The 7,965-nt window shown below is 36.9% G+C and overlaps 1 long non-coding RNA gene across 3 annotated transcripts; it reads right to left on the minus strand.

The window, feature by feature from the left end:
• Positions 1–3,144: 3,144 nt before the first annotated feature.
• Positions 3,145–7,614, minus strand: LOC111947335. Of its 3 annotated transcripts, none has more exons than XR_002873137.1 (5): positions 7,509–7,613; positions 6,964–6,998; positions 6,377–6,534; positions 5,950–6,045; positions 3,145–4,588 (listed from the first exon to the last, which is right to left on the minus strand). It is a non-coding gene; the product is annotated as an uncharacterized LOC111947335 (long non-coding RNA). The 3 variants fall into 3 exon arrangements; XR_002873139.1 differs by having other exon boundaries at positions 3,146–4,588; positions 6,377–6,466; positions 7,385–7,614; XR_002873138.1 differs by having other exon boundaries at positions 3,146–4,588; positions 6,377–6,466.
• Positions 7,615–7,965: the final 351 nt, after the last annotated feature.

The raw sequence follows: 7,965 nt of genomic DNA on the forward strand, positions 1-7,965 counted from the left end.
ATTTTTAATCATTTGGTTAATAATTTGGGACATCAGATTAATTGTCCAACCTTATAACAACAAAGTAGTTAGACAATGTTTTAATGCACCTGCAGCCCTGCACTACAGTCTGAGAAATGAAAAAAAAAATTAAAAAAAATAAAAAGTAAAACTCATTTACTGCCGTGCATTATTGCACAGTCAGAGAATTGTTTCAGAAAAGTGATAAACAAAAAGCATGATCGGTATCAGAACAGTGCATGTTATTGAACTGAACTTTATGATAAGACTTTTATTCATTCTGCACTCTCAAGCTCATCAGCTGTTTACTCTGATACATCCTGGAAACACCTTTGTCTTGTTTTCTTTCTTTTTTTTCAGCACACATAATAGAATTCAGGGTACTCCCAGTTGAAATTAACAAATAGATACGAATTTAATTTTGCTCTTTGGTTCATGTCTCCCTTGCGGGAGAAGCTGAACCCAGCAGGGAGCACATAGGATGCTGTATTCTTTTGGAAAAGGCATTTTTCCTGGATTGGAACGTTCTGTTCTGGCTGAACAATTTCTGACCTGCATTGGCCTATTGATGAAATTGGAGTGCAGGTATAATAGCATATTATGTAGGATAACTACAACTGGCATTGCATGCACACATGCATACAAACAGCTTTCTTCTTTCGAATTAGCAAACAAGTCAATCTGGCAACCTTTTTTAATTCAAACTAAAAAACTATGTTCCTAATTTATATTACTGCATGAGAAAATAAAATCAATTTTTCTGAGGATTGGTTGTTTACCCATGTCCTCCTCTCACCTTATCTTTACACGGTCACACTTACCAGTACAATTTGAAAAATAGTTTGCAGGAAAATTGCTGCACAGGAAAAGCAGAATGGAGGAATTCATTCTTGATAATAGACTGTTTTCAAGCGACGTCAGACAAAATGGTGACATCCGTGACTTCCAGTTTACGGTGTGGGTCCTCAGGCGAGACCCTTTGGGACTCACTGTGACTAGAAGGGTTGTGTCAGGAAGGGCATGCCGTAAAAACCAGCTGTGCAAAAGTTGAGTCACAGTAGCCACCCCTAACAGGATTAGTCAAGAGGGTTAAGAAAAAATCAAATAGAAAATATCCAACTTTCATTTGAGCAGATATAATTCTATTTAACGGTTCAAGTTATTTGCGTGTGTGTACATGCGACCAAGCACAAAAACTGATAGAAATTCATATTTTGTGGCCAAGATGCTTTTTCCGCACGCATTTTAGGTGCATTGGTCCCAGGCTAAATGTAGTTATTTTTTTAAGGGGTATTTGTTGTTTGAAGGGGAAGTTTTAAAAACAGGTATATTTGCCAAGCGGCAAAGCGAATACTTTACATGCTGCTATTAGGCCACGTATTTTCTGCTTCAAAAATAAGTACGGCCAAGACAAAGGTTCAACACTGACCACATGTATTTGCATGTTCTAAAAATGACATCTGAGTAGAGTATTTCCCCTGTATTTGCAGGGGTTTTGGTATGCAGAGACACCCGCAGAAACACAGAACCCCCCCCCAACCCAGCAGCTGAAGAATGTCCGTCACAGATCCCTACTCATCAAAAACCCTTCTGATGATTTCTGATGCTTTGTAAAACATTCATTAAAGATCATTGGAATATTGCTAAACACACATATATATATATATATATATATATATTTAATTAAGAGTAATTGACTGTACTGCAGTGTACTTTATAACACACATTAGTGTGTGTATTCTCCTGTGCTATAAACTAGAACCCCATGCTTCCTCCTTCATCAGTTAAGTGTGAGAAGTCATCTTCTTCAAGAAGAGGCTGGCTTTTTCCATCATTCATTCATCCGCATAATAATTGTTCTCCGCGATTATCTTCCTCAGCGTATCAGGATATTTTCTTTTGAGGAGCCAGAGGAGACGCCGACGGGCCGATGTGCTTTTCATCTCCACTCCCCTCCTCAGAAACTCCTGCAGCACCTCCATCAGACACAAAGTCTCCGACAAGCGTCTCGGGCTGAGTTTTTGTGATGAACCGGAGAAGTCACGTGACAAAAATCTGCATATACATGAAACCGCCAATTGCGAGAATAAGCGGGGAACACTGTAGTAACTTTCTTATATTTTTTTAAAACAATTTTTTAGTCATTTTGTCCTTTTATATTTTATTTGTGCAAAGATCAGACACGTTGTTTTGCTAAGGCGACAAGGCTAGAAAATATTGCAACAGTAATTGGTTTTACTTTAACGTAAGACTCGCTGCAGTTGTCTAACCCTCACTCTGTTTTCAGTGATTTTGTGAACACGGATATTTAAGCAACTTTAACTGGGCAGGAAAGATGTTTTGCAGCTCTACATCGCATAAGCTAGCGCTGGCATAAGTAAGGGGTAATGGCCAACAAAGTGTGCATTATCACTTTTTAGGGCACGCCGTGGAAGCCTCGCGTCAGACGGTTGCTTCCACGAAGTGCGTTAAAAAGCGATAATGCATACTTCGTCGGCCATTAACCTGCTCATACCATTGTCACTTACAAAAGAAATAAATATTAACCAGTTTTTAGTCCTTAATTCTTGTTTTATTTTCAATTTGGATTGCTTTTTCACAAAAGCGGACTATTTGTTACGTGGTGCCACCGCTGCAGTTCAGATTCGGCGATATAAAGCGATATATATATGCTGATCGTCCCAATGGGTTGAATAAAGCATCAGTTCAGAGAGAAAGTTCACCTCTTACCGCTTGTTTTTGTCCAGATGATGAAGCTAAAGTTTGTTTTACAGAAGCCAGCGCAGTGATATAGAACCTTTATGCTATGTGACCGGAACTTCTTTTTTAGGCGTGCGTTATCACTGTGGTATATCACTTTTTATTCCACACCCAGCAGCCAATTGAGATAGATTCACCCAGACCATGGCATAAAGTAGAGTAAAGATCGTACTTACTAGGGCTGCACGATATGAGGAAAACTCGCGATATGCGATATTGGTAATTAATAATGCGATAACGATATAAATTGCGGTATATAAATAAATAGCAAAACAACCAAAAACATCATTTCCATTTCACTGTAACAGTTTAAAAATTATACTCCAAATGACCCTTGTCGACGTAGGAGGCAAACATCAAACATAAAAGGGCTCCATCTGATTGATCAAAAACGTAAACGGGTCCTTCTGATTGGTTAAATGCATAAAGGGATTAATTTCCTTTGTTCACTATTTCAGGCTGCCATGAGTTTGTTTTTGCACATTTGAGGTAACCATTTGCGATTTTCGCCGTCTTTTAACGGTATGGATATTGCACAGCTTGATGTCGCGATAACGATAAATTTGCGGTACATTGTGCAGGCCTAGTACTTACCTTCATGATCAAACAAGTAGCATCCAGTGAAGTACTTGAAATCTTTGACAACCTTTGACCGTGTTGTAAGACAGAAATGATCCACGACTCATACATTTGGGGAAGATGCTGTCCAGTATTCTGCTGACAGGATTACTTCAATACCTTAAACCGAAAGTAACATTACACAGTGACGGAGATGAGGGCATTTTGTCTGATGTCACATGAAAAGGGTCTATTGAGATGAAGACGGTATTCATGGATTGCTCTCAACATTTTAGCAAATTCCAGACTTTTTTGTTTGTTTTTTTGCTTTTTTAAATCATGTTCCTCCAGAAGAGTTAAAGACTTTTTTGTTTATTTTTCTACTACAGCGCCGCAACAGGAGCTTATTGAGTTACCTTAGAAAAAAATGATTTTTTCAATAAGGTAGGTGAATGGATGAAGAGATGATTCAAACCAGTTAACACACTGTAAACCCAAATAAGTTCAGTGAACTCAAAATTTTTGAGGAAACAGATTACATAATAATTTTTAAGTTGACTTACTTAAAAAGTATAAGTTATCTGAACTTAAAATCTTTGAGTTGAATAAAATAAAACAATTTATCTAAAAGTAAACTATAACTTTTTATTTAACTAACTTAAAGATTCTTACTTTACTGAACTAGAATATTTTGTTTTTATTGAACCTTAATACATTAGTTAATTAACTAAAAAACTTTAATATATTTCAACTCAAAATTAATCATTTGAAGTCTAAACTAGTCTTATTTGTCCTTCTTAGTCAGGACCATTCTTACAAAAGAAAAACTGAGGCAGAATTGTAATTGCAAGTTTATTTTTAAACCACCTTACACAAGTTCATTTGAACAACTTGTGGTACTAGAAAATGTAAAACACTGCACAATTTGTGTTAAGAAAAAAAAATCAGTCTTCAAGAAAAGCAGAAAATGAGCACTAATCTTTTTTACACCATTTCCTTATACAACTTTATAAAAAAGAGCATTCTTACATTTCAAGAAAAGCAAAAATTGTTTCTCAGCCTTTTTTTTTTTTACACTTTTCCCACATAAAACTGTATTTTCTTAGGCTGCCCTTTCCCTACAAACATTAGCGCTCAAAAAAATACCCATTAAGGAATGTCGCCTACCACAAGCTCATCTTCCACCACAACTGCTGTACTAAGTGTTGTTGCTGACGGTCAGAATGCCAACAGAGGTGCTGCTGATGTCTGCCTCTGGTGACGCTTTAATCTGCAAAGGAAAAAAAAACAGTGTAGTAAAAAAGAGAGAGAATTGATCGTTTGAGGGAAGAAAACTTTATGCAAAAACTACAACCTGAAATTTACATTTTAAGAGAAAGTCAGAAATTACAAATCAGGAAAATTATTAAAGTTGATTTAAATTAATGATTTCAAGCATTGTAGTCAAAACAATAAATAATTTACACATATTTATCAAACTCATTACAGAAATGATGAAATGCGTAGATTAAAAAGACAGAAAACAAAACAAAAACGTCACTTAAATCACATTTGCTTAATTAAACACACTGATCTTTAACTAAAGTCATGTAGAGCTTGATTTATTGCTTGAAAAGGATCTGGAAGAACAGAGCGTATATATTACAAAATTAAATGAAATCAATATAAGACTATATGTAAGAATCATCATGATTCCATAAGGCACTGTACACAAAAAAATGAACAAAAGCTTTTGTACCATGACAATCTGAAAACAGGATCACATTTATTCACCCAAACGCCACCCCTCCCTCCACCTAACCAGTTTCACCAACATAACTCTCAGCTTGTGCTGGATGGTCAGCACCTTTCAGGACACGTCCAGGAATTCCATCCGGCCCAGCTTCTTACCTACTATTCACCCTCTGGAACTCTTTCCTGATGTCATGCTCTCACAGTTAGCACTCGTTACTCTCCACCAGGTTGTGTCTTTGTTATGGGGAAGTTTTTCAACTACAGCACAGAACATCTCCATAAAAATGAAACAACCTGCTGGAAAGAATGTCACCTTCTTGCCAATGCAACTTAAGAGCAAATGTTCAGTTCAATTTTATTTATATAGTCCTATGTCACAACAGAAGTCGTCTCCATGGGCTTCATACTGGCAATTGTACAAGAACATGAAATCATAATACATTAGGTATTGGCTAAACTAAACTAAACAGACTAAACTAAACTGGGCATCCCTGCCATTAGACCCTCTTACACAGTAAGGAAAAACTCCTTTATAAAAAATTAAAAAAAGACTCCTCCCCAGGACAGACAGGCGATGTACCAGAACTCTTAGAGAAGAATTACATTTTTTTTAGCTCAACAACTGCATTTTTAAAGTCCAGCAGATTGGCGTCATCCAGATGAAATAGGGGACGGCTGTGGGCCCGAGAAGAGCCAGAGGCGAGGTCCACGGTCAGGTACAGGAGCACAGATGAGCTGAAGTGCAATATTTTAGGAGACTATGTGCTTTGCCACATAACATTGCTTTGGCACGACTTTCTGGTTAGGTTGTATTACCCACACAGCTGGAGTATTAACCAGCACACTGTCACTGGTACTATATAGTGAATAAAACATTATCCATCATAAAGTACTTACATTCCAAACTTTGAAGAACTGTGGGTCCTCCTCACGTTTGTATATGGGAAGCCAGTGCAGGACAGGAGTACCTTTGACATCAGCAGTCTGCTCTTGCTGCACAGAGACAAAGACAAATTAATATGGCAAACATATATCAAATGACTGCACCCTTTGGTCTGGCTCAGTTCAGTTCATTTAGTCTTTTTAATTATCTTAAAATTGTACAGTTATTTCAAAAACTACACCAAACATTAGATGAAATTACATTCATATTTACAAATGCATTAGGACCAACGTTGATGTTTTTTTCTCCAGTGAAGTAAACATTTACAGTCATTCACTTTATTAGAAACGCTCAGTGATTAATATGAACCGATCCAAGTCAGCCCCTTCTTTTAGCTATACTAATGCATAATGTTGATTATGCCATGCAGTTACACCTCACCTGTTTATCATAGAGGTGCAGAATGTCGCATAGAGCCTTCCGGTTCGTGCTGCCTTCTGTCTCAAAAAGATCAGCATCCGTGGCGTCTGTCTATCCAGGTCAGAATAAAACTGTTTTCGCAGGTTGACATTTGTGATGCGATGAAACTCAGCTCACATCTACAAAAAAAAAAAAAATTAAAATGTTAAACACAATTTAAAACTTTTTCAAGCTACTGGTAGCTTGAAAAAACCGCTGCATTTTACAATAGCCTCAATACTCTGTCCACAATATGTAATCTAGGATGCATATTAATATTTTTTTAATATTTGTGCATTAGCTAGAATGACATATTTCAGAGGATGTTAAAGGAAGAGACAAAACAGTTATATTAAAATATTTGACATTTAGTACTTTAACTCGAGCCAAATTCAGGACAAAGTTATAACTGCTACATAACATTAAGGTAGCTTAGACATTTTTACTTATTTATAATTAATTTAATTTGTCAATAAGGTCAAATGTTCTCCATAGCGGGAGGATTCATTGGACTGGGAGCTGCTCGTGTCTTAAATATTGCAGTAATGTTAATAACAATCCAAACTTACCTCCGCTCTTATTTTTCAAACGCACCGCCGGTTCACTAAAAGAAGATAAGAGAACACGTTAGCGTAAGGCAGCTAGCTTAGCCCACATTTGCATTTATAAGGTTACTACGTGAAATACAACTTACACAAAAACATAACGATTACCAAATCACAGAGCCTATGGTAAAAAGTAGTAGAAAAAAAATGCAATTCCCACTGACTTGTATATGTGGCTGTGGCAGCCGCTCTGCCATGTGCCAGAGAGCTAGCGGTTGGCTGGTAGTAACGGTTAGATAATTTAAAATGTGCGCCAACCAACTCGGTAAACGTAAAACTTGAAACTTTGCCCCAACAACTTCTTTTAACCACAAGCAATAATTCTCTGATGACATGATACTGCAAAACATACATAATTGTTTAACAAATACTCGAAGATACATACAAACTCGTGGAGCACGTCATGAATACAAAGGATATACTAGAAGGAACATCAAAAGAAGCAACAAATATATAATACAGAGGCGAAAGTCATAAAATATAATAAAAAATAAAATAATACGACTTACCTAGACGTATGTGAGTTATCAACTTGGGCCAGCTGACACTCGCATCAGACCTCCGCCATCTTGAAGACTTCTGTGGCTGAGTTCACGTTCATGGGCGTACGTCATGACGTCATCACGTCTCATTACTCATAAGTTTTGACTCCAAGGTTTCATTTACTCAAAATGTTTTAGTCCAATAAAGGTATAACTGTGGCAAAAGTTGAATCGGCTTGTAGGTTTTAAGCTGACTCAACTTGTTTGTTACTTTTGAGTTCAGTGATTATAAAACTTTTGAGCTCATTGGACTATCCGGGTTAACCATGCATGGTTAACTTGGTCAATGAATAAAAACAGTGATTAACACGAAAGACTAAACTTATTCTGTTCAGTTGATCAAATCTGAAGCACTTATCCAATTTTCCTGCCAGGACATCAGCACAAAGAGCCTTCTGGTAAACAGCAAGTTATAAAAAAAAGC

The sequence above is a fragment of the Oryzias latipes genome, chromosome 4 (genome assembly GCF_002234675.1).
Source record: "Oryzias latipes chromosome 4, ASM223467v1".
NCBI lineage: Eukaryota > Metazoa > Chordata > Actinopteri > Beloniformes > Adrianichthyidae > Oryzias > Oryzias latipes.